The 27,681-nt window shown below is 36.8% G+C and overlaps 1 protein-coding gene and 1 long non-coding RNA gene across 2 annotated transcripts in view; one reads left to right on the top strand and one right to left on the bottom strand.

Annotated features, from left to right (window-relative positions):
- The window catches only part of TMEM135 (transmembrane protein 135), a 360,541-nt gene that overhangs the window by 67,891 nt on the left and 264,969 nt on the right, over window positions 1–27,681 (top strand). The gene's annotated exons all lie outside the window — the stretch shown is intronic.
- On the bottom strand, window positions 1,592–13,328 carry LOC143644398 (uncharacterized). Its single transcript, XR_013156668.1, has 3 exons — window positions 13,120–13,328; window positions 12,375–12,573; window positions 1,592–1,790 (listed from the first exon to the last, which is right to left on the bottom strand). It is a non-coding gene; the product is annotated as an uncharacterized LOC143644398 (long non-coding RNA).

Raw genomic sequence — 27,681 nt, 5'->3', positions numbered from 1 at the left:
AATTATTTAAAAATATTGCCCAAATCTAACTGTTCTAAGGTCTTTTTTGTAATGCATAGGAGTTTCAGGACACCAGGAGAGCAGAGACTAGTTAAAGGATTTCTTTTTGTCTTGACAGAATCCTTATAAAAATGTAGGTTTTATAAGGTCAGAGCCTTTTTTTTGTTATTGTTTTATATGCCATTGTACAATGAGCAGCTAAATGGAGCCTGGCATATAGTAAGTATCTGATAAATATTTGTTGAATTAATAGTAATTTTGCTGGGTATATAATTCTAGGTTGACAATTATTTTACCTCATCACTTTGAAGATATTAATCCTTTATCATTGTTCTCTATAGATACTTTTAGAAATTTGTCAGCCCTGGTTTTACTTTTTTAGGTAATCTCTCTTTTTTTCTCGATTATTTTTAAGATTTTTCTTTTGAAGAATTTGTCTTTGAATGTTCACTAGAATATAGACTTATTTTAATTTTATTTGGGTTGCTTAGAACTCAGTTTACACGTTTTTTAGTCTGAGGACTAATAATGGTTAGTTCTGGAATTAAATTCTCATCTATACTTTCTTTTTTAAAAATCTCTCTATGTTGAATTCTACTTAATCTCATTAGATCTATCTTCACGTTAATTCATCTCTTTAGCTGTTTTTTAGTGTGCTGCTTAAACTATCCATCACAAAATCCAAAAAATTACGTGATATTTTAATGAAACAACTACCTGACATACCTCTATAATGTTTTCCATCATTTTGTGATTACAGATTATTTGATCATTTCATATGATGCTTTTATAATATTTTCTTTAGCAAAAATAGATAATTCAGTATTTCTTCTTGTACAATTGTTTTAAATATGATTTTAAAAATTATTTTTATTTGTAATTGTTAAAACCACATGACTTTACACACAGACTTGCCCTTTGTTTTATTGCGTGATTTTTTTTGCCCTTTATTTTGAATACTGCTACTATTAGTGCTTCACTAACACAGGAATTCTGACAGACTTTGTTTTGCATGGTTTCCATTGAAGAAGAAAAAATTATGGTGCATTTATAATAATTATAACTGTATACATATCATTCTATTGATAGGAGAGAACTTACATTTTGAGTAGGTCATGATAAGCATCAAATCCACAGCTTATTACTTTACATGTATGATGATTGGATGAACTTTTGACCCTCTGTTTTCTGGCTTTGTACATTTCAAATTGTTCTAGTTTGCTAGCTGCTGGAATGCAATATACCAGAAACAGAATGGCTTTTAACAAGGGGAATTTAATAAGTTGCTAGTTTACAGTTCTAAGGCCGAGAAAATGTCCCAATGAAAACAAGTCTATAGACATTTCCAATTTAAGCCATCTGGGGAACGATACCTTGGTTCAAGAAGGCCAACAATGTTCAGTGTTTCTCTCTCAAAATGTTTCCTCTTTCAAAGGATTCCAGCAAGCAGCTCCACCTTCAGTGGGTGGAGACACACCTCCATGGAAATCATCTAATCAGAAGTTACCACCCACAATTGGGTGGGTCACATCTCCATGGGAACAATAAAAATGCTCCCATGCAACAATACTGAATGAGGATCAAAGGGCATGGTTTTTCTGGGGTCCACCACAGATTCAGACTGGCACACAAATCTTGTCTTTTTTTACTACCCACATACTTTCAGGGCTGGGGACTGTAGGATATGTCCATATCTTGATACTGCTTCTGGTCCTTCCACTTTGTGTATGGGAGAGTGTATTCTTGGAGGTGACTCCTTTACTGGGCCTCTAGCATACACTTATCTATACCTGGAAGCAAATGGAAACCTAATTAATATTAATATATCTTGTTATACCCAAACTATATATATCCCAGCTCAGCTTCTACTAAGCTGGATCCCAAAATATGTGTGACTAACTTGACATTATTCAGGGGAAGTGTGGCAGAGAGGAAGTCAATATCAAGTGATAGTGATCGCAACCATCTGCTGTTACTTTTGCAAATTTTACAACAACAAATGAATATGTGAACAGATTATTTAGAGCTCTTCTCAAGGCTTGGGCAGAGACTTTGAAAAGGAGGGGTGCTTGTTCCTCTCACATCCTCTCTCTTACCACTTTCCCCTTAGTCATTCTCCACTTCCCATATTGCATACTACTTCCTTCTGGTGTTTGGCCAGCATGACAAGCATGCTTCCTCAGTGCCTTTTGAGTACTTCCACCCCCAAGATATCTGCATGTTTTGCTCTTTCATTTCATTGAGGCATTCCTGAAATGTTACTGTCTTGAGGCCTTCCATGTGTACAGTGTATAAAATAACAGTTACCCTTTCTGCCATTCTTACCTGTGTCCCCTATCCCACGTATCTTTTTTGTTTTCTACAGCACCCTAATTTGACATCTATTTTTTTAGTCTTTTTTATTTTGAAATACTTTCAAACTTACAGATAGTTGTAAAAATAATACAAACTCCATACAGAAAACTCAAATATACTTTCATTCCCCAGATACCTAGATCTACCAAGTTTAACATTTTGCTATATTTGCCCTTCCTTCCATCTATCATCAGTCAATCTCTTTTTGGAACATTTGTGCAACATCCTTCTTGAGTACTTAGTACTGCCATGTACATCTCCTTATACCAAGGACAGTCACTTAAGTAACCATTTTAAATGCAAACATCACATTTTAAAAATAGATATTTAACACTAATATAAAGCTCACATCTATATTCCAATTTTCATGTTTCTCAATAATGTCCATGTTCTAATTTGCTAGCTGTCGAAATGCAACACACCAGAGATAGATTGGCTTTTAATAAAAGGGGATTGGCTTTTAATAAAAATGTATAGTTCTTCAGAGGAAAGGCTGCTAACTTTCAAGTGAGGGTCCTTCTTACATAGGAAGGCACAGGGTGATCTTTGCTGGCCATCTTTCCATGCCTCTGGGTTCTAACAGCTTTCTCTGGGGTGATTCCTTTCTGCATCTCCAAAGGCCTGGGTTGAGCTGCGAGTGCTGAGATGAGGTTATGCAGAGCTGCTTGGGTTGTGCTAGGTTGAGCTCTCTCATTTAAGCATCCAGCCAATTAAATCAAACATCATTCATTGCAGCAGGCATGCCTCCTAGCTGACTGCAGATATAATCAGCGACATATGAGTTTCACATGCCATTGGCTCATGTCCACCGCAGTCGAACTAAGCACCTTCACCTGGCCAAGTTGACACCTGACCCTAACTACCACATGTCCACCCCTTGTCAACTTGACAACTATACACATCACCTTAAAGGATATTAAAGTGGCAAAAATTCTCTTCTGGCTGTGGACCTGTGAATCTCAAAACATTATCTGGTGCCAATATGCAAAGGAAGGACAGTCACAGGATACATGTTTTCATTTCTGTAGGGAGAAATTGGAAGGAACATAGATGTCACAAGACCCAAACAGTTCTGAAAACCTGCAAGGCAAACTCCACTGGATTTCAGAGTCTAGGAGTCATTTATCTTTGGGGCTTCTGAAAGCGGCAGTCCCACCCTTTCCAAGGGCCTACACGGAGGCCTGCCTCTCTCCAAACGCAACCTTGAGGGACATTGGGGAGATCATCTTTTTCTTGGCTGCACCCAGGCTCTCTGCCATCTTTGGGGCACATGCTCCACCCCTCCATGTGGTGGCAGCCAGACTCTCTCCAAATCCCAAGGAATGTGCTTCATTCTCTCCAAGGTCTGAGGTGACATAACTCTTCCACTACAACGAGGTGGAAAGCCCATCCTCTGCTTTGGGGACAAACTCATCCTCTCCATGGGCTTGTGTGGGTCCACTCTCCTGGCCCAGGGCTTCGTGACTTCAGACCCTGGTCTCCATGGTTTTGCCTCTGAAGTTATTTTTCTTCCAATGTATCCCTTTTCTGAACCCCCAAGTCCAGACTGGCAGTGGTTCTGTTTATACAGGTCCCACAGCACTCTTGTTGGCTTTGTACGCAGTAGCCTTGGATCATGACCATCAGACATAAGGACTATCCACAATTCCTTCCTGGATAACTCCATGTCCAATCCTGTCTTTCTCTGAAATGGCTGACTGGTTCCACATTTGGCCAAATCTTCACCTTGGGCACTATTCACTGGGGTCTCCCTTCCTAAAAGCCCAGAACTTTCCAGAACATCAACTTCTGGTTTCTTTATATGCAAGAGTTCAGTTCTCAGCTTATCTCTCTCCTGTTGCATTTCACTATAAGCTGTGAGGAGAAACCAGGCTGCACTTTCCACATTTAATTTGGAGATCTCTTCCGCTAAATATCCAAGTTTATGGCTTTTAAAATCTGCCTTCTAGCCAAAGCCACCAGTCAACTTTGCCAGATTATCTGCAATTTTAAAACAAGGCTCACTTCCCTTCCAGTCTACAATAGCACATGTCTCATCTCTGTCTATTTTTAGAGTCCAGTCCACATTTTCTACCAACAGCCTCTTCAAAGCGTTCTAGGCCTTCTCTATCAAGCTTCTCACAACTCTTCCAGAATCTTCCCCTTATCCATTTAAAAAGCCATTCCCACCTGTTTGATATTTGCAAACTGCAGCAGCACCCCACTTCTGGTACCAAAATGTGTTCTGGTTTGCTAGCTGCTGGAATGCAATATAGCAGAAACAGAATGACTTTTTAAAAGGGAAATTTTATAAGTTGCAAGTTTACAGTTCTAAGGCTGAGAAAATGTCCGAATTAAAGCAAGTCTATAGAAATGTCCAATCTTAGACATCCAGGGAAAGATACCTTGATTCAAGAAGGCCAATGAAGTTCAGGGTTTCCCTTTCATCTTAGAAGCACATGGTGAACACAGTCAGGGTTTCTTTCTTATCTGGAAAGGCACATGGTGAACAGAGTGTCATCTGCTAGCTTTCTCTCCTGGCTTCCTGTTTCATGAACCTCCCCAGGAGGCATTTTCCTTCTTCATCTCCAAAGGTTGCTGGCTGGTGGACTCTCTCTTTCTTGTGGCTATGTTGTTCTTCTCTGCTCTCTCTGAATCTCTTGGCTTTCTCTCTTGTAATTCTCTTTTATAGGATTCCAGTAAACTAATCAAGACCCACCCAAATGTGTGGAGATATGTCTTCACCTAATCCAGCTTAACAACTGCTCTTGATTAAATCACATCTCTAGGGAATGTGATCTAATTACAGTTTCAAACATATGATCCTGAATAGTGATTAGAAGAAACGGCTGCCATTATAAAATGGGACTAGGATTAAAACATGACTTTTCTAGGTTACATATATCATTTCAAACCAGCACAGTCCATTTGATCCTTTTCTCCTCTCTTAATAGATCCTATCCAGGATCACATATTGCATTTAATTGACATTGTTAACTTTAGTTGCCCTTCTTCCTTTCCTCTTCTCCTCCCTTCCTCCCTTCATCCTTTCCTTCCTCTCTCTCTTTCTTTTTTAAATTGTGGGAACATATATACAATGTAAACTTTCCCATCTCAATCACTTCCAAGCATGCCATTCATTGGGATCAATCACATTTATAATGTGCCTTACCTGGCATATCTTTTTGTGCTTATTATTTTATTATCTGTGTTCCCACCTTGGAACTTAAGCTCCATGAGAGTTGGATTTTTGTCTGTTTTATACACTGCTGTATCAAACAGAAACTGACATGTTAAATGTGTCATAATTCTTAAATTTTTAAGTGAGTCAATAAATGAATGTGTTTTTATTAAAGTTAAGAATTTGTAGGAAAATACTAAATCATATCTAGATGTTTATTTGAAGGCTTCCTCTGAATATTATTTATCTTACAAATTAATTTTTCCTTTTTTGGCTGCTGTAGTATTGTAGTTTTGATTGAAAGATACAGAGATAGAAAGTTGGGGGTTGTGGTACTGTGACTTAGATGAAAAGCTTGACTTGGTTTGGACTGAATGTAAATACACATGTTTTGCTAACATATAGTAGTATACCAAGAATCCAGAAAAATAAAAAAAAACAGAGGAAATCACCTACTTTTAAGAATTGTTTACTAATATTTTATTAGATAAATTTGCTTTGAGATTCTTTATTGTTATTGATCTTAAACATTCTTTTATTGTACTGATTTTATTGGGGTAGATATCCATATTATTATTTCCTTATAAAAAAGAATTTGGAAGATTTCCCTATGTCTATGCCATATAAACTCTTTTGTTAAAGCATTGGGACTATTTTGTGTGTGAATATTTGTTAGGATTTTCCTTTAAAATCATCTGGATGTGGTGCCTTTCTGTGGAGTACCCTCTTGATATTAATTCCTTATGGAAATACATCTATTTAACCTTTCCATTGCTGACAGGTTCAATTTTGGTAAACTGCATGTTCCTAGGAAACTATCCCTTTTTTTTTAATTAAAAAAAATTTTTTTTAAATAACAACAAGCACAAACATTCTTAACTTTTGATCATTCCATTCTACATATATAATCAGTATTTCACAATATCATCACATAGTTGCATATTCATCATGATCATTTCTTAGAACATTTGCATCAATTCAGAAAAAGAAATGAAAAGACAACAGAAAAAAATTCATACATACCACACTCCTTACCCCTCCCTTTCATTGATTACTAGCATTTCAATCTAAATTTATTTTAACATTTGTTCCCCCTATTATTTATTTTTATTCCATATGTTTTACTCGTCTGTTGATAAGGTAGATAAAAGGAGCATCAGACACAAGGTTTTCATAATCACACAGTCACATTGTGAAAGCTGTATCATTACACAATCATCTTCAAGAAACATGGCTACTGGAACACAGCTCTCCATTTCCAGGCAGTTCCCTCCAGCCTCTCCATTACATCAAGGTGATATCTACTTAGTGTGTAAGAGTAACCTCCAGGATAACCTCTTGACTCTGTTTGGAATCTCTCAGCCACTGACACTTTATTTTGTCTCATTTAGCTCTTTCCTCTTTTGGTCAAGAAGGTTTTCTCAATCCCTTGATGCTGAGTCTCAGCTCATTCTAGGATTTCTGTCCCACGTTGCCAGGAAGGTCCACACCCCTGTGAGTCATGTTCCATGTAGACAGGGAGAGGGCAGTGAGTTTGCTTGTTGTGTTGGCTGGAGAGAGAGAGAGGCCACATCTGAGCAACAAAAGAGGTTCTCTTGGGGGTGACTCTTAGGCCTAATTTTAAGTAGGCTTGACCTATCCTTTCTGGGGTTAAGTTTCATATGAACAAACCCCAAGATTGGGGGCTCAGCCTATAGCTTTGGTTATCCGTACTGCTTGTGAGAATATCGAAACTATCCCTTTTAACCAAGTTTTAAAATTTATTTAATGATAAAAATGTCCAAAAAGTTTCTCATATTTTCCTTTAATTTCTTTTGTTTCAGTGGTTCATTTGTATTATAAATTACTTTGCATATTCATATATTCTCTTTTATCTTGGCTATTTAGCCATGGATTTGTGTTTTTTAAAAATCCATTTCCAGAAAAAATCCAGGGTTTTAGTTTATTAATTTTCTACTGTTTTCCCACCCTCTCTGTTATAATTTCTTCTTTGTATTATTTCTTTCAGTGTTTTTCAATTGTTTATTTTTGTTTATTTCTATATATTTTTTTAGAGTTGCGAATTTAATTTGTTTTCGTTCTTTCATTTTCATTTGGGTTATTTGTGTGCATTATACAAACAAATATCAAAAGTGCAGCTATCAAGTTTGCTAAATGAATACACCATGCAACCCACCCTCGTATCAAGAGGTAAAACATTTCCTCAGTCAGAATGCTTCCTCTTAACATTGTTAGTGATACCAACTAATACGTTACTGATCTTGTAGCATGAAACCAGGAACAAGGCTCTGCAAGAACTTCCAGGAATGTAACGAGGAAACAGGATTGGAAAACATAACCGGGAACAAGGCTGCAGGCCTCCAGGAACTTTGTGTGGAAAAAGAATGAATCAGGATCAAGGCACCAAAGTTTCAGGAAGTGGGTTTTGTTAGTCTGTGGCCATAAGGCTCAGCCAGTAGTCTCTGAAAGTCTGAGCCTGGACTAGGGGCTGCTGGAAGGATTTATAAACAGAATGGCTGGTAGCCTCCTCCTAATATGGCAATTGATTACATTTGAAGGAGGTGATTGGCTGCTGGTGATGTTTTCCTAATGTGCTAACTGGCTACACTTGAGGGAGGTGATGGCTGCTCTCTGGTGGTAGGTGATTGGCTGCTCCCTGGTGGCCAGAGCCAGGAAGGGTTGCAAAAGCTGAGTTATTGGGGGTGGGGGTGGGGGTGGGGGTGGGGGGGGGACACTGCTTGCTGTCAGGAGCTTGCTTGCTACAATCTGATTTTAGTCACCAAAGGTGAGTTTTCCCTGCAGTAGCTCTTCATATGCATTTTGTAGACAGGATCTTTGTTCTGTGAAGTAATTTGTAATAGTCTAGTTCTACTGTATACTCTTCTGTTATTATTATTATTTTTTTGATGTAAAAAAATTTTATGCCCATGCTACAGATAATTAAAAAGTACTGTAGGGCGGGCCGCGGTGGCTCAGCGGGCAAAGTGCTTGCCTGCTATGCCGGAGGACCTCGGTTCGATTCCCGGCCCCAGCCCATGTAACAAAAACGGAGAAACAGAATACAATAAAACAAGAAAATGTTTAAAAAAGATGTTTCCCTTTCTTCCTTCCTTCCTTCCTTCTCTCTGTCTTTCCTTTAAAAAAAAAAAAAAAAAAAAAAAGTACTGTAAAGAGTCAACACTAAATTTTTAGTCTTGCTTTAATTAAAACAACTGGATCAATGATCTTCTGTAGAAATTTGTATAGTTTTGGCTTTTTTTTTTTAATCTTTTTTTAATTGTGAAATAGACAATAGAATTATTTGCTTATATACAAAAAAGCAATACCTTCCCAAGTACATTTAATAAGTAGTTGTTAGAGAACAGATTTTAAATTTTGGTATGAATTATAGTTCTACAATTTTTCATTTTTTCTTCTAGCTGCTCCAAGACACTGGAGACCAGTAGTCATACTCATATATTAAACCCTGTCTTCTTTGTTATACTCCTCCTTCTCTTTCAATAACATATATACATAAAAGCAATAAATTTCAAAGTACATCACAACAATTAGTTGTAGAACAGATTTCAGAGTTTGGTATGGGCTAAATTCCACACTTTCAGATTTTTATTTCTGGCTGCTGTAAGGTACTGGAGGCTAAAAAGAAATATCAGCATAATGATTCAGCGCTCATAATCATTTGTTAAACCTGACCGTCTCTGTATAACTCCACCATTACCTTTGATCTCTCTCCCACTTTTTAGAGGTATTTGGGCTATGCCCATTCTAACTTTTTCATGTTGGAAGGGGCTGTTGATAATGTGGGATAGAGGGATGGAACTAGTTGATGTTCTGGAGAGGCTGGGCCCTCTGCATTTCAGAACTTATCTAGTCCTTCTGAAGGTTGTATATTTTGAAAGTTACCCTAGTGCATGGAACCTTCGTAGAATCTTATATAATGCCCTAGGAATTCTTTAGGATTGGCAGAAATGGTCTTGAATGGGGGAAAATCATCTACTTTTAATTATAAACTTAGGTTATGAAGTCATAAATGCTACAGCAAAAAAAAAAAATTCAAAGCAGTTGATAAATATTGGTTACATATTATCTTTACTATGTAACAAAGTGTTTTGAATTTTTTAATGGTATTATTCTAGTACTTTTTTTTTAATTGTGATATCATATAACATCACATTTGCCAATTTAACTAATTTTAAGCGTACAATAAATGGCATGAATTACATTTAGAATGTTGTGCTACCATCTCCACCACCCATTACCAAAACTCTTTGCTTAGTTTTTAAAGTCTTTAATATTTTGCTCTTGTATGTTAAAAGGAATTTGAGTGCTAGTGTATTTTTTCAGCCACATATATGCTTTTCTATACTACCACATAGTATATACTTTAATAAGCAAATATTGTATATATTTAGACACTTATTTTGAGTTCTATCTAACTAAACTTCCAAAAATGTGTGTATTATCTGGTTTAGATTATAAATTCCTTGAGTGGAGATCTTTGACTTTTTTGATATAATCAGTGTTGGAAAGTACACTTAGAATATTGTATGTTTTTTGTAGTTAAACTTTTTATTTTGAATTTAAATTCACATGCAATTGTAAGAAATATTCCAGAGAGATCCTTTGTAGTCTTTACCCAGTTTCACCCAGTGGTAACGTCTTGTAAAACCGTGATACTATATCATTGCCAGGATATTAGGATTGACGTAGTCTAAATACATGTTTTAGTTTCCTGCCTTCCTACAGTGGGTTAGCTTAACAACAGGAATTTTTTGGCTCATGGTTTCAGAGGGTAGAAGATTTACTTCCTCCTGAGGCCATTGTCTTCTGGCTGGTTGGCAATCTTTGGGGTTCATTGACTTTTCTGTGACATGATGTTTTAGTTTGCTAGCTGCCAGAATGCAATATACCAGAAACAGAATGGCTTTTAAAAGGGGAAATTTATTGAGTTGCAAGTTTACAATTCTAAGGTCAAGAAAATGTCCCAATTAAAGCAAGTCTATAAAAATGTCCAAATTAAGGCACCAACAAGAAGTTACCTTCACTCAAGAAGGGCTGATGAAGTTTAGGGTTTCTCTGTCAACTGGAATGGCACATGGCAAACATATGATGTCTGTTAGCCTTCCCTCCAGGCTTCCCATACCACAACGCACTTCTGGGGGTGTTTTCCTTTTTCATCTCCACGGGTCTCTAGCAGGCGTGGGTTCCCTGCTTTGTGGCTCTCTGGTCATTCTAAAAAGGGGACTTTTTCCAAAATGCTTCCTATTTTAAAGGATTCTGGTAACCTAATCAAGACCCACCTGGAATGGATGGAGTCACACCTCCCTCTGTTCAACCACAATTGTGTGAGCCACATCTCCATGGAGATAGTCTAATCAAATCTCCAATGTATGGTGACGAATAGGGATTAAAAGAAATGGTTGCTCCCACAAGATTGATTAGGATTAAAACATGGCTTTTCTAGGGTGCTTAAATCCTTTCAAACTGACATACATGACAGTACATGTGATGGCATTTTCTCTTTTCTCTCCTGGATTCCATTGACTTTCAGTTTTTTGCTTCTCCTATTTCCACTCTCTGTGTCCAAAATCCTTTGCTTATAAGAACTTCAGCCATATTAAATAAAGGCTCATCCTCATTCTAAGGTCCTATTTACAAATGTGTCATACCCATAGGACCAGGGTTTGGAAACTGAATGTGCCTTTTGGGGGGATATGATTCAGTCCCCAGCAATATAGAGCATTTCTGTTACCACAAGGATCCCTCATGTTGCCCTCTTATAGCATTTCCTATTTTTTTCACATTATTTCCTTTTTAAAATCTTACCTGGAAGGATTTGTATTGTCGGTTGTGACAATGACCTAAGTTGTCCAATCTTTCAAAATCCACCACATGTTGCTAACAAATATTTAAAAAAATATGATGTCAAGTTTAACTCATTTATCTTTCTTTTTCTTTTTTGCATGGGCAGGCACCGGGAATTGAACCCGGGTCTCCAGCATGGCAGGTGAGAATTCTGCCTGCTGAGCCACTGTGGCCCACCCTCATTTATCTTTAGTTTAATTATAAGAAAGTAATATAAGACATTTAGAAATCCTTCTGTGTAAGTCCCTTTGATAATCGCTTGCTGCAACTTCATTCATGCCACCATTTAGCAGTACATACAACTTGAAATTATAAATATACATTTAGTAGGCTTGTCTCTAGCATTTTTTAAAAAATGTTGAACATGTGTTTCTTTAATTAAAACATCTGTATTTGATTTTTCAAACTTAAGACTAGAAAATGTTGATCCGTATGTTTTCTTGTAAGGTTACCTCAATTTTCAAAATTTCAACAAGTATTTATTATATAACAATAGTCTGCTGGGTACATAAGGATAAAAAAGGAATACAAAATAGATTGTAAACTAGTTGGGGAAATGCAACAACAAACCTGAAATAAATAAAATGAAAGAATGAAATTCAACAAACCGTTATAAACACTGTCCCTCAAATTGCTCACCTGGCTTTTCCTATGCCACAAATGATTTCAACTATCCTTCCATGGTCACTAGGGTCACTACATGTTTTAGTTACTTTATTCTTTTAACTCCTCGTTTAATCCACCAGAAAATCTTAATTCTACTTTGAAAATATATTCTGGATCTTACAGTGTGTCACTATCTTAAAACCTTTGTCTTTTCCTGAGCTATCTTAATTGCCTATTTTGTTTGCATCTTGCACTCTTGTCTTTCTGTGGTCAGTCTTCCCCACAGTAGTCAGAGTCATCAGAAATGCAAAGTTAGAACATGTCACTCCTCTGCTTAAACTGAGAAAAACCCTCCTTTTCCACTGAGACCCAAAAAAGATTCCAATACCTCACTTTGGTTTGACATCATATCCTTATACTCTTTCTTTTCATTACACTTGCTTTCTTTCTGTTTGTTGAGTATTCCAAGTATATTATTTCTTCTGGCTTTACTGCTTATCTTTTTTCGCTTGAAAATCTTTTTGTCCGGATTTTTCTTTTCTTTTGTTTATTTTTTAATCCATATTTTTTAGTCATCTATCCATACCCTATATAAAAGAAGCATCAGATACAAGGTTTTCACAGTCACACAGTCATATTGTAAAAACTGTATCATTATACTATATTCTTATTTAGTTCTCAACCCAGTGTTATCTCTTCTCAGGAAATTCCTTATTATCCTAGTTAAAGCAGCTCCTCCCACCTCTATAAATTATAGTCTTATTTTATCTTAATGTACTTAAAAGTACTGAAATTTTCTTCCTTTTTTGTTAAATTGTCTTTCTTCTCTTACAATATATAAACTACTTAAAGGTGAGGAGTCTGGCTTGTTCTTTGACATACCCTCTGTACCCATAAACAGTGCTTAGCATATAATATATGTTCAACAAATAATTATGGAATTAATATAGCTTGGGAGCAAATACTGAAAATAGCAAAGGTGAGAGAGAAGGATTTTTCTTTTCTAACTTGGTGAAAACAATGCCTATTCTTTTTTTTTTTTCCTTTCAGTAGCCTTAATTCCCAAGACCTGTAAGCCAACCAAATGACAATTTTTTTATAGAAGGGTTAACAAAAGAGTAAGTAAACCTGACCTCAGCCTAGTTCCTGAACTAGTAGATCATCCCTTCTTTGGAAGTTTTCTCAGAATTACCAGAATTAGGGATGAGATTCCTTTCTCTGTTCTTGCTTTGATTCTTTTGGTCACATTGAGAAATTTAAGTTCCTAGTATTTAATATTCTATTAGCAATGTTGAGTGTTTACTTTTACTTTGCAGAAGATGACATTATTTGCCAATGAGAATAGGTTCCTCAAAGTTCCATGGCTTATGTGGTCACAAAGGTAGACTTAGAGTAGGAGTTTTACAGAGGCTACAGTTAAGCTTGTGAGCATGACAAATGCTCCAATAGGGTAATTATTAGAGGCCCTTAGATAATTCCCTTGAGGTTGAATTTTAATGATGTCATTCAGTTACATTCTTTCAAATCATTTGAGGCCTGGTTCTATTATGACAGTCACAGCGTTTTTTTTTAAAGTTATAAATGCATTAAAAAATAAGCAAGCAAGCCTGACTATTAGCTAGAATTCTCTAGAGAAACAGAATCAGCAAGAGGTATCTGTAAATATAAAATTCATAAAAGTGTCTCACGTAACTCTACATGTGGAGATGTAGGGTCCATGGTCTGTAGGGCTGGCCGCAAGCTGGTAGCTCCAGTGAAGGTACTCAGCGAACTTTCAGGAGAGGCTGGCTGGGCAACCATGGGAATGTAAGGGTCCAAGTTCTGTAGGGCAGGCTGCAAGCTGGCAACTCCAGTGAAGGTCCACAATGAACTCTCAGTTGAGGCTGGCTGGCTGAAGTAGGAAGAAAGTGACTGTTTCTTCTGAATCATCCTCCTTTAAAGCCTTCCAGTGATTAGATTAAGCATTACTCATTGTAGAAGACTCTCCCTTGGCTGATTACAAATGCAATCAGCTGTGGATACAATCAGTGCGATCTAAGTCCATGAAATATCCTTATAGCAGCAGAAAGGCCAGCGCTTGCCTGATCAGACAACCAGGCACCACCACCTGGCCAGGTTGACACATGAACCTGATCATAGCACTGACTTTCTGAGAAAGAGAAAGTTCTCACAAGAATTTTATAAACATTACTTGATCCTTGCTATAATTAGCTCAAGAAGTATGATCACAGTTTATTGACCTCACTTATTACCAGGAATAACAAGACTTGTCAAATGGTGTTAAAGAACATGTATCCCAAACTGTACAACGGGACTGGATATAAAAACTCAGAAATGGACAGCACAATACTACCCAATTGTAATGCAATTATGTTAAAACACTGAATGAAGCTGCATGTGAGGTATAGGGTTTTTTTTTTTGTTTTTTTTCTTTCTATTAATGTTTTAATTCTTATTCTGTTGTCTTTTTATTTCTTTTTCTAAATCGATGCAAATGTACTAAGAAATGATGAATATGCAACTATGTGATGTTATTAAGAATTACTGATTGTACATGTAGAATAGAATGATTTCTAATTGTTTTGTTAATTCTTTTTTAATTAATAAAAAAACTATAAAAAAAAAAGAACATACATCAGATGAGGGGTTTTCTAGATGATCCTCAAAACATAAGTTGAGGCTTAATAATAATGATAAAAGGAGATGCCTTATTCTGATTCTTCTCCAAAGAGCTAGGCCCTGAATGATTCTGTAATTTTATTCTTAATCTCTCTTTTGTGTTCAGAATTTGGATGGAAAGAATGTAAGAAGACGGCATTTAAGGAAGTGTTTCACAAAGTTGACTGTGTGGCAGAAACATGTGGGTAGCTTTTCAACACACAGATTCTCAGGTCCAGCCCTAGACCTATTAAATCTGAATTCTTTGAGGCCCAAGAATCAATCTCTTTCTCTGTTTCCTCCTAGCTCCCCTATTTTTCTCATTCCCTAAAATTTCCCAGGTAATTCTGATGGATATTTGCTAACTGGTGCTTCAGAATCATTACTAAAACCTTATTTGGAAAGAAAGTGAATCAATTTGGTGGCCATTAAGATGGAAACAAGTTGATATTAAAAGAGATCCCTTTTGTTACTTCTTCTAAAGAGTGTTATTGATAGATTTAAGACCAGTTAATACTTAAAAGTAAACTCTGAAGTTGCATTTTGTTTCCTTTCCAAAGCAGAACTTTCTATTTACCTTGTCCTGTTTGTGTATTTCTCAAAAAACCAAAGATCGTATAGGGGTGGAGATTATGAAAATTATTTAAATCTATTTCATTTATTTTTGAACGTGAGGTATTGTGAGTACATGGTAATACTCCCATTACTAGGATAAGTAAGACTATCTCTTATTTTCTTTTATTGAATGACTTAATTCTGCGTTTTCAAGATAAGACCACATTATTGTATTTACTTTGAAGTTGATATGTTTTCAAGACCTATCATTGTTGCTTAATATACGTTCAGTACATTACTTCTGACTGCTGTGTACGCACTGGAATATCAGCCCCTACATATGCTTTATGGCTCCTTTGTTGAGCTATATTCACATACCGTTATATTCCTTTTTTAAAGCATATAATCCTGTTTTTTGTATATTCACTGAGTTGTGTGATCATTACTATCTAATTTTACAAAACTTTATGCTTTACATTTTACATCCTCCCAGCAGTGGATATTCAGATTACTTATAGTTCTTCTCCATCACAAACAATGCTGTAATAGACATCTCTGTATGTGAATATTTTGTGTATTTCTTTGGGTGTTGTTTTAGTTTATTAATGCTACCAGAAATGCAATGTACCAGAAATGGGTTAACTTTTATAAAGGGAATTGATTAAGTTACAAGTTTAAGTTCTAAGGCCGAGGAAATGTCAAACTAAGCCATCCAGAAAAAGATACCCTGAGAAAGGCCGATCTGGGAAGGCATGTGGCAGTCATCTGTTGGTCCTTTGGCTTCTGGTCTCAAACACCTTTCCTGGGAGCATTTTCTTTCTGCATCTCCAAACGTCTTTGTCTTGTTGACTCTGAATTATTTCCAGAATGGTTCCCTTCCCTCTTAAAGGACTCCAGTAAGCGGATTCAGACCCTCCTTGAATGGTTGGAAACTTATCTTTTTGGAAACCACCTAATCAAAAGATACCACCTGTTGGCCGCCTCTCCATGGAAACAACTTAATCAAAAAGATCCCCCCTGAACAATAGGTCTGACCCCGTAAGATTGGATTAGGAAAAAGAGCATGACTTTTCTGGGGTACACAACAGCCTCATACCAGCACAGGTGTGCATGGATAAAGGGTGAGAAGATAGATTTTTAGATCACCTACTTTCTCGTAAAATGTCATAATGCTTTGGCATGTGAGAAAACATTCTAGTTGTTAATTTGTCACTAGATTTATTGTTACTTTTGGGAGAATTTTGTCCTATGCTTCTTTTTAAATAATTTGATTTTTCAATCTAGGAATTTTAGGGTTGTAGGCTCAACTTTGAAATTAGTAGGGACTTTGCTATAAATGTCTTGAAGACTCACTACAGGGTCAGTTAAACTAAGGGAAAAAAGAGTATATAGTTTCTTTTTGGGCATGGATTATTATCATAGCTTGTTTTTATATTCATTTGCTTTTTGTCTGGCATGATAAGATAATACAATATATTAATAAAAAATTAAGATTAAAGTCATAAAATTAAATAAATATAAAAGTGGATCTAAAGAAGCAGAATTTTACAAAAGAGTAAAAATAAGAGAGAAAGGAAAGCAGTGATAGAAAGAAAGATAAATTCAAAATGCAAAAAAACACTGCAAATAATAAGCATTTGGCCCTCATTGGCACCTGTGTTGGAGGAGATTCGTCATCACTTCTCACTAAAAGTGGGAGTTTGCCTTCCCATATTGTCTCTGTTGACACTCCCAGGGCCGGGTAGGCTTTCTTACTAGCTGGTGGGGATGAGTGTCCTTGTTCTCTACTTGTTCTTCTCTGACAGCACCCCATTGGAGGTGTTAGTATGCCTTGTTACAGTCTCATCAGTGTGGAAGTCTAGTTTTCCTCTTGACCTTTGATAGTGGGCCTGGTGCCACAGTTTTTTTTCCTGTGGTAATAGGCTGAAGTAAAATGGTTATTGTCTAAAAATTGCCTGATTTGATAGGCAGCCGCTTTTCTTGACCTTTGACAACACTGAACAGACTTTTGTCTTTGCTCGTTGGCGTTTTAGGTTACTGGGTTCTTTTGCTTTAAGATTTGGATATATGAGGCAAAAAAAAAAAAAAAGCCTCAGAAACTTACCAATATGTCATTCCTTGGCTTCCAAATTCCCTAGATGGCCTGCCTTCTTTCCACCTTTCATTCTTTTCGTGTTTGTTTTATATATAATGTACAGAGTTTTTAGTTGTAGTTTTACTGAGAGGAGTAGGAAAAATATATGTACTCTGTTTTCCTGGAAGTGGAAATCCTTCCCCACATAAAATTTTTATAAGAACATTGAGCAGCTCCCACTCAGAAATAATAATTAGGCACTCAAGAAAAGAAGGCACCAAGAGGAAGAATTAGCAGAAACAACTGACAACAGAAACAGACCTGCAGAGATTTCATGTATTGGATTTGTCAGAAAATGTTTTAAAAATGAATGTGTTTAGGGCGGGCCACGGTGGCTCAGCAGGCAGAGTTCTTGGTCTGCCATGCCGGAGACTGGGTTCAATTTCCGGTGCCTGCCCCTGCAAGAAAAAAAAATGTGTTTACTATATTTAAAGTTAAAGATGACCTCAGATTCAAGCTATATTGGAGTAACAGGAAACTGATTTATCCCCTTACCTGAAACGACAGTTTTCAAGACATTTTTGCACATAAAGTAAGAAAGGGCAGTGATCCCTGAGGGACGGCAAATCAGTGAGATGTTTTCTCTGATTTCTGTGGGTTATTACCTGGTGAGCATATCCAGGCTATAGCACAGGAATGTAGAACTGAGGCAGAATCCATTTGTGTCCTGGAGTTGAAGAGACATAGCTGAAGTCTGAGGAGGTAGGGTAAGCTATATTTGAGAGGAAAGAGCTACCCAGAGAGAGCTATAGGGATCTGTAAAAAGTTCCAGTGAGTTACTCAGCTGAGTGCTGATCAGTGCATGCATGTGAGGAAGCTACCTGAGCCTGGGGAAAGAGCCACCCAAATGGATTAGAAGGAAATCTGAGCTCACATGGCTTTTCCACTAGAGAGAGAGTGACAAACCTCATAATTCGTGGGGCATTAAGTAGAGCACTTAGAAGGATTTTACCTCAGTGTGTGGCAAAAGTAGCCCCAGAATTAACATTCTTCTGGCCCCAACTAAAAGATAAGCCATAAAAGCAAGACATGTAAGAATGAAACTGTGTTCTAATGACTACATCCCAAAACAAATTTAAAGACTACAAATAGGAATACAGAAATATCCATCATTCAACAAGGTAGTATTCACAATATCTGACATCCAGTAACCAATTATCAGGCATACAATGCAGAATGAAAATATGACCCATAATTATGAGAAAAATAAAATACTTGAAACTGACTCAAAAATGGTACCTATGATAGAATTTTAGTAGACAGGGATACCCAAGCAGAATTATTACTGTATTCCATATACTCAAAAAGCCAAGGGAGCAATTGACCATGTTAAGCAGAAACATAGAAGATATAACAAAGACTGAAACCTCTAGAGGTTAAAATTATAATGTCTGTGATGACAAATAACAGAAGATGTGATTAGTGACAGATTTGACATTGCAGGGGAAAAGATTCATGATCTTGAAGACATAGCAACTGTCCAAAATAAGAGAGAGAAAAAAATAGTAACAGAATATCGTTAATCTAATGGGACAACTTGAATTGGCATAATATGAATCCCTGAAGGAGAGGCTAGAGAGGGAGACCTGGAAAATATATTTAAATAAACAATGGCTGAAAATTTCCCCCGAATAAGAAACATGAAGGAAACTAATCACATCATAATCAAATTACTTAAAACCAGTGGTCAAGAGAAAAATCTTAAAAGCAACCAAGAAGAAACATTTGAACCGAGGAACAAAGATTATGATTACAGCAAATTTCTCTCTGGAAACAGTGGAAGCTAGAGGGCAGTTAAGCAACGTCTTTCACAAACTGAAAGAAAAGTAAACAGGTCTATCAACTTAGAATTCTGTACCAGAAAAATATCTTAGAAAACAAAGGATAAATAAAATCTTTTCCTACGTATGAAAACTAAAAGAATTTAACACCCATGGATCTGTATTGCAAGATATATTAAAGAAAGTTTGATAGGCAGTTTTCAGAAAAATGATGCCAATTGGAAATCTAGATTTACACAAGAAATTGAAGAATACAGGAAATGGTAACTACATGTGTAAATACAAGATACTATTTGTTCTAGTTTGCAAGCTGCTGGAATGTGATATAACAGAAACAGAAAGGCCTTTTAAAAGGGGAATTTATTAAGTTGCAAGTTTATAGTTCTAAGGCCATGAAAATGCCCAAATTAACGCAAGATTAAGAAAATGTCCAAATCTAAGGCATCCAGGGAAAGAAATCTTGTTTCACAAAGGCCGATGAAGTTCAGGGTTTCTCACAAAGTCTGCTAGCTCTCCAGGCTTCTTGTTTCATGACGCTCCGCTGGGGTGTTTTCCATCTTCATCTCCAGAAGTCTCTGGCTGCATGGGCTCTCTTGGCTCTTTCCAAAATGGTTCCCTCTTAAAGGGCTCTAGTAAGAAACCCCACCTTGAATGGTTGGAGACATATCTCCATGGAAGTCATATGATCAAAAGTTACCACCCGCAATTGGATGTGTCACATCTCTATGGAAACAATCAAAAAGCTCCTACCCAGCAATATTGAATGAGGATTAAAGGACATGGCTTTTCTGGGGTACACCACAGATTCAAACTGGCACACTGTTCTTTATACATCTTTAGAGTATAAATGATTCATTAAACAAAAATAACAATTTAGAATTTTTTTTGCATGGGCAGGCACCGGGAATCGAACCCAGGTCTCTGGTATGGCAGGTGAGAATTCTGCCACTGAGTCACCTTTACACTGCCCATAACAATTTAAGCTTTAAATGGATGAGATCAACAAACAATCCTCAAATGTGGTAGCAGTTGCAATGCACAACATGGTTGTTTCATTTATGGCCTTTCAGTTAACGTTAAATCTGATGGTCTGGTATCTAATGGCAGTGTTTTTTTTAAAAAATTGAATGGGCTTCATGGCAGTTAACTCTGTGTTAAATCATTTCATGTCACATTGGTCTGGAAGGTAAGTAGTATTTGTGCTTCTGGGAATTAAATTATTCATGTGTGCTGTATGTTTAAAACCAAAAAAAAAATAGCTAAATTCATTTACATTCAATTAGCCAGTTAAGTCCTAAAAAATCTTCTTTCACTATTTAGCTATAATTTTGTAGCATTTTTTGTCATTTTACCATTGCTCACAGGATTTTTATATCTTTTCTCTGTTTTAATATCCATAACCACGATTAAAAGTAATGTTTGATAGTTTTAAAAAACAGAAACAAAGAATTATAACTTTATTGTATGGTATTTACTATGCTTGTTTATATTATGAGATATTTTCCTTGTTAGATGACTCAAGGGCATAAAAGTTTAGTAAAGATATTTAAAGATTTAACTCTGTTACATGAAAGCAACTACTTGTGAAAGAATCTGGTTTATTGTATGAGTTAATATTACGTGGAGTTTCTGTCCCTGAAAGTGAGGCAGCAACATGGTCAGGAGACAGAAAGCATCATAGAATGAAAAGCAAACTGATACAGAATCCAGCTTGAAGTTCTTCTGTCAGCATTCACACACATTAGTGCCCATATTGTTTGATAGTTTGAACCCTGGTTTATCAGCCTTGGGATCCTTCATATCTGAAAAGTACTTAATATTTGTGCTTGATAGAAGAACGATTTTTTTAGGCATTACCGCTTACTTTCTGAAGTACAACTGCTTTGCTTCAGTTTCCTCAGCTGTGAAATGGGGATCACGGTAGTACCCACCTTATTGAGTAATATTGTGAAAAATAAATATGTAAAAAAATGAGCACATAGGAAGATTCCAGTGTTTGCTTTTATTATTGTTGTTGGGATTATAACTGTGATCATGTTTGTGAAGTCTTACACATGGAAAAAGGCTATCTTTTTCCATGAAAGCTATCTTGGGAATGTTTTGCATACACTGAAGCCAGAAAGTTTCTTAGCTTTAGAACTAAGTCTTTTTCCTATAATTTGGTTTTAGAGTATCCAGAGAGAGAATTCAAGTAAATTTAAGTTTCTTGGAAAGTGTTCATTTTGTTCCTCCAACTCTGTTTTTCCTCCCAAGGTTATGTAAAGTAGTGATTAGGTTGATGTTTGTTTTTGTGCTTTTGATAATTTTGAATTACAAAGGGGAATATGGTCATTGATAATAATTGTATAGTAAGTTATACTTACTGTCTTTCCTCCAGGAGTTCAAAGCAGAGCAGTAGCTAACCATTTTATAGACACTAATTTAGTTATCTTAATTTTACTGAGGAGAAATATGGAGGCTAAATAATTTGAGAATATGTGTCATGCTTGAGAAATTTAAAAGTTGGGGTTAAACTATTTTAATCCCCTGGGGAATTCTTGTTCTTAGGCTGAGATTTTTTTTTAACAAAAAAATCTTGAAGTAATTTGGTTAAAAATTATTGTGTGAATATGATTTTGAGGTTCTTTGCATTTTTGCAAGAAAACAAACAAGGAATGCATGAGCTATTCTGTGGCATCAAAGACTGATTATAAGGTTGTTTTAAGTTAAGTATGCATCTGAAATATAGTTTGCAGTACAGAGAAGATGTTATCTGGCAGCAGGCTATCGATTAAAAAGAGAAAATACTTTCAGGAAAGTTCAAGATGGTGTACTGGGCACAGTCATTTATACTTCATCTTTCCTTCTGTATAAAGAGGAATTTCCAATGAAAGGTCCCACCATTGTTTCAGTTCTGGGTGTGGGGTGGGGTGGGGGTGGGGGTAGGGCAATGTCTTTGTAATTTCTGGGAAGCAGAGGAGGGCTGGAGATTGAATTCAATCAGATGGCCAGTGATTCAATCAATCATGTATATGTAATGGAACCTTAGTAAAAAATTCTGGATACCAAGATGTTCTAGTTTGCTAGTTGCTGGAAGGCAATATACCAGAAATGGAATGGCTTTTAAAAAGGCGGATTTAATAAGTCACTAGTTTACAGTTCTAAGGCTGAGAAAATGTCCCAATTACAAGTCTATAGAATTGTCCAATCAAAATCATCCAGGGAAAGATAACCTTGGATCAAGAAGCCTGATGAAGTTCAGGGTTTCTCTCTAGTGAGAAGGCACATGGCAAACACAGTCACGGTTTCTCTCTCATCTGGAAAGGCACATGGTGAACGCAGTCAGGATTCCTCTCTCATCTGGAAGGGCGCATGGAGAACATGGTGTCATCTGCTAGCTTCTTCTCCTGGCTTCCTATTTCATGAAGCTTCCTGGGAAGCATTTTCCTTCTTCATTCCCAGAGGTCTCTGGCTGGTGGACTCTGCTTCTCGTCGCTGTGTCTTTCTGCTCTGCTCTCTCAGAATCTCTTTCATTCTCCAAAATGTTCCCTCTTTCATAGGCTCCAGAAACTAATCAAGACCCACCCAATGGGTGGAGACACATTTCCCCCAATCCAGCTCAACAACCACTTTTGATTGGGTTACATCTCTAGGGAGATGATCTAATTACAGATTCAAACATACAGTATTGAATAGAGATTATTCTTTCTTTACAAAATGGCATTTAGATTAAAACATGGCTTTTCTAGGGGGCATACATCCTTTCAAACCAGCACACAAGGCTTGGGTGAGCTTCCTATCCATGGACATGGACTGTCTTTCCAACTATTTAGATCTTCTTTTGATTTCTTTTAGCAGTGCTTTATAGTTTTTTTGTATACAGGTCCTTTACATTCCTGGTTAAATTTATTCCTAGATACTTGATTCTTTCAGGTAGTATTTTGTATGGAATTTTTCCTTGTCTCCTTAGGTCATTATTTATGTATAGAAACATTACTGATTTCTGTACATTAATCTTCTATCCCACTGTTTTTCTCAATTTGTTTATCAGCCCAAGCAGCTTTGTCATAGATGTCTCAGAATTTTCCAAATAGGATCATGTCATCTGAAATTAATGCAAGTTTTACTTCTTCCTTTCCTATACAAATGCCTTTTACTTCATTCTCCTGTCTAATCACTCCAGCTAGGACTTCCTGTACAATGTTGAATAACAGTGGTGACAGTGGGCATCCTTGTCTCATTCTCAATTTTAGGAAGAAGGCTTTTAATCCCTCATCATTAAGTATGATGCTAGCTGTGGGTTTTTCACAAATGTCCATTATGATATTCAGAAATTTTTACTGAATTCCAACCTTTTCAAATGTTCTTATCAGAAAAGGATGCTAGATTTTGTTGAATGCTTTTCAACTTCAGTTGAGATGATCATGTGATCTTCCCTTACAATATGTTAATTTGATGTATTACACTGATTGATTTTCTTGTGTTGAAAGGCCCTTGCATGCCTGGAATAAACTCTAATTGATCATGGTGTATAATTATTTTAATGTGTCCTTGGATTCGATTTGCTAGTATTTTGTTGAGAATTTTTATATCTATGTACGTTAGGGAGATTGATCTGTAATTTTCTTTTCTTGCATCTTTATCCAGTTTTAATATTAGAGTGATTTTAACTGCATAAGATGAGTTAGGTACCATTCCTTTTTCCTCAGTTTTCTGGAAGACTTTGAGCCAGATTGGCCTTAGTTCTTTGGAATGTTTGATAAAAATCCCCTGTGAGGTCATCTGACCATGGGCTTTTCTTTGTAGGAAGATTTTTGATGACTTACTGAATCTCTTTACTTGTGATTGCTTTGTTGAGATTTTCTGTTTCTTCTTAAGTCAGTGTTCGTGTGTTTCTAGGAATAATCTGTCCATTTCATCTAAGTTGTTCTAGTATGTTGGCATAAAGTTGTTCCTTTTATTATTTTTTTGTTTCTTCAAGGTCCATGGTATTGTCACCCCCTCTCATTTCTGATTTTGTTTGTTAGCATCCACTCTCTTTTTTATTTGTCTACCTAGCAAGGGTCCATCGGTTGTATTGATTTTCTCAAAGAACCATCTTTTGGTTTTATTGATTCTATTTTTTTGTTGTTGTTCTCCATTTCATTGATTTCTGTTTTGAACTTTACTTCTCTTCTTCCATTTGCTTTGGGGTTAGTTTGCTGTTTTTTCTCTAATTTCTCCAGGTGAACAGTTAAGTCCTCGATTTTTGTCCATTCTTTTTTTTTTTTTTGACATGGGTAGGCACAGGAAATTGAACCTGGGTCTCCGGCATGGCAGGCGAGAACTCTGCCTGCTGAACCACCATGGCCCACTCTGTCCATTCTTTATTAATATAGGAATTTAAGGCAATAAAATTCCCTCTCAGTACTGCCTTTGCTGCATCCCATCAATTGTGATACATTGTTTTCTCATTTTCATTTGTCTCCAGATATTTACCAATTTCTCTAGCAATTTGTTCTGTGACCCACCAATTGTTAAGAGTGTGTGATTTAATCTCCCAATATTTGTGAAAGTTCTGGTTCTTTGGTGGTTATTGATTTCCAGTTTCATTCCATTGTGGTCACAGAAAGTGCTTTGAATAATTTCAATCTTTTTAAATTTATAAAGATCTGTTTTGTGCCCCAGCATATGGTCTATCCTGGAGAATATTCTGTGAGCTCTAGAGAAGAATGTTTATCCTGGTGTTTTGGGATTTAATGATCTAGATATGTCTGCTAGGTCCAATTCATTTATTCATTTATCACATTGTTTAGGTTCTCTGTTTCCTTATTGATCCTCTGATTGTTCTACCTATAGAAACCTATATCAGAAAAGGATGCTAGATTTTGTTGAGTGGTTTTCAACTTCAGTTGAGACGATCATGTGATCTTCCCTTACAAAATGTTAATTTGATTAACAATTAGCTCGGGGAAATGACTTACAAATCAAGTGCAAAAGGAGAACTGCAGTTCAGACTCAAGTAAATAGTAAACCTTAGACAAGTAAGGGAAATCAACTTTCAAAATAACCTTATCAAAATAATCAAATGCCTCAAAGGCAACAAAAAATCACAAAGCACATGAAGAGAGTGTTGTATTAAAGTCTCCCACTATTATTATTGAAACGGCTATTGCTCCCTTCAGTTTTGCCAATGTTTACCTCATGTACTTTGGAGCTCCTTGTTTAGGAATACAAACATTTATGATTGTTGTTTCTATCCATTTTATTAATATGTAATGTCCTTCCTTGTGTCTTATGACATCTTCACACTTAAATTTTGTTTTGTCTGATATTGGTGTAGCTACTCCTGCTTTCTTTTGGTTATGGCTGGCCTGGAACATTTGTTTCCATCCTTTCACTTTTAATCTATATGTAGCCTCAGATCTAAGATAAGTCTCCTGTATGTAGCATATGGATGGATCATATTTTTTAATTCATTCAGCAAGTCTGTATCTTTCAGTTGGTAACTTTAGTCCATTAACATTCAAAGTTATTATTGTAAAGGCAGTTCTTGAATCTATCATCTTGTATTTTGGGTTTTATTTGTCAGATATATATATATTTATTTTTTTATCTCTTTTCTTATCCTTTAAATTACCCTTACTAATACTCTTCAATTCTGTGCCTTTCTCCAGACCTTTCTAATCTTGTTTTTTTTTTTTTCCCAGCCGACAGAATTCCCTTTAGTATTTCTTGTAGGGAAAATCTCTTGTTGACAAATTTTCTCAGCCTTTGTGAAAATTTTCATCTCTCCCTCACTTCTGAAGGACAGCTTAGCTGGGTAAAGAATTCTTTGCTTGAAGTCTTTAGCTTTCTGACCCTTAAATATATCATACCACTGTCTTCTTGCCTCCATGATGCTGTGGAGTAGTCCAAACTTAGTCTTAACTGGTTTCCCTTGTAGAGAATCGCTTTTCTCTGGCTGCTTTCAGGACATTCTACTTCTCTTTAACATTTGGCAGTCTGATTAGTATGTGTCTAGTAGTAGTCCTATTTGGATTTATTCTATTTGGGCATCGTTGGGCTTCTTTGATTTGTGTATTTATGTCTTTTATAAGGGTTGGGAAGTTTTCCCCCCACTATCTCTTCAACTAATCTCCCTTGTCCTTTTCTCTTCTCCTTCTGAAGCCCTAATGGTTCTTATATTTGCATACTTCTTGTTGTCCATCATTTCCTTGAGATCCAATACAAATTTTCCCATCTTTCTTGCCATTTGTTCTTCTGTACATTCGAATTCAGTTGTACTGAATTCGCTTATTCTTTCTCCTGCTTCTTCACAGCTGCTGCTGTGTGTCTCTAGTATATTTTTAATTTGTCCTACCGTATCTTTCATCTCTGTGACCTGCTATTTATTCTTTCAGATTCTTCTTTATGCTCTTCTAGGGTCTTCTCGATATCCTTTATGTCATTAGCCAACCCACTGTATTTATTTAGGAGATTTGTATGACCATCTTTGAGTAGTTGTTCTTAATTCTGTATCTGCTCCAGCGTTTTAATTTGGTCATTTGGCTGGACCATATCTGCCTGCATCTTCATGTGCTTTGTGATTTTTTGTTGCCTTTGAGGCATTTGATTATTTTGATAAGGTTATTTTGAAAGTTGATATCCCTTACTTGTCTAAGGTTTACTATTTACTTGAGTTTGAACTGCAGTTCTCCTTTTGCACTTGATTTGTAAGTCATTTCCCCGCCGAGCTAAGGCCTGGAAGTTATGCAGGAGGTACAACTCTAAGTCAAGATCTTTTCAAAGCCAGGCAGATAGGCAGTTTTCTAGGCTGCACTTTCCATATCTACCCAGCAGATGGCGCCCTTGCGCCCCCTCTTTCCCTCACTCCCACTTCTCCCTGACAGCGGCAGCTGAGCTGGATGGAGACCTGGTGCGATTCCAGCCAGGGCCTCTTGTCTCAGTGCATGTTGACAACCACCAGCCCTAAGGTGGGTGGTGGGCAGTGCGCACCCTAGCATAGACTCTGCTTATGGGAGTCTGGCGGCCCCCAGTTCTACAGTTCTTGGGCTGTAGAACTGGGTATTTCAACTTCTCCTACCACAACCAACTGGGAAATGACTGATGGCTCAGGTGCAGCATGGTGCGGCTTGGGTGCAGCTCTCCTCGCTTCCTTATCCTCTCCTCTCCATCCATGCACACGTGAGCTCTCCAGGCCTCCATGGGGAAGGGGAAGTGATATTGGGATCCCAACAAGTCTCTTTGACCAGCAAGTTGTCAAACTGTCTCCAGTCTGTCTCCGCCTGTTCCCAGGGAGAGGGTCCCCCCAGTTTCTACCAAAAAAAAAACAGGTGCCCTCAGAGGCCTGTCACAGTTTGAAATTGTTATGCATATTGGAAAAGCCATATTTTCTTTCCTAATACAACCTTATGGGGAGCAGACCTATTGCTTAGGGTGGAAACCTTTTGATTAGATTACCTACATGGAGATGTTACATGCCCAATTGTGGGTGTGGCCTTTTGCGTAGATAGAGATGTAACTCTGTCCATTAAGTGTGAGTCTTGATTAGTTTATTGGAGTCCTTTTAAAGGGGAAACATCTGGGAGAAACATTTGGGAGAAACC

The sequence above is a fragment of the Tamandua tetradactyla genome, chromosome 8 (assembly GCF_023851605.1).
Source record: "Tamandua tetradactyla isolate mTamTet1 chromosome 8, mTamTet1.pri, whole genome shotgun sequence".
Lineage (NCBI taxonomy): Eukaryota > Metazoa > Chordata > Mammalia > Pilosa > Myrmecophagidae > Tamandua > Tamandua tetradactyla.
Note: the sequence above shows the minus strand (reverse complement) of the source record. Positions and strands in the feature narration are given on the sequence as shown.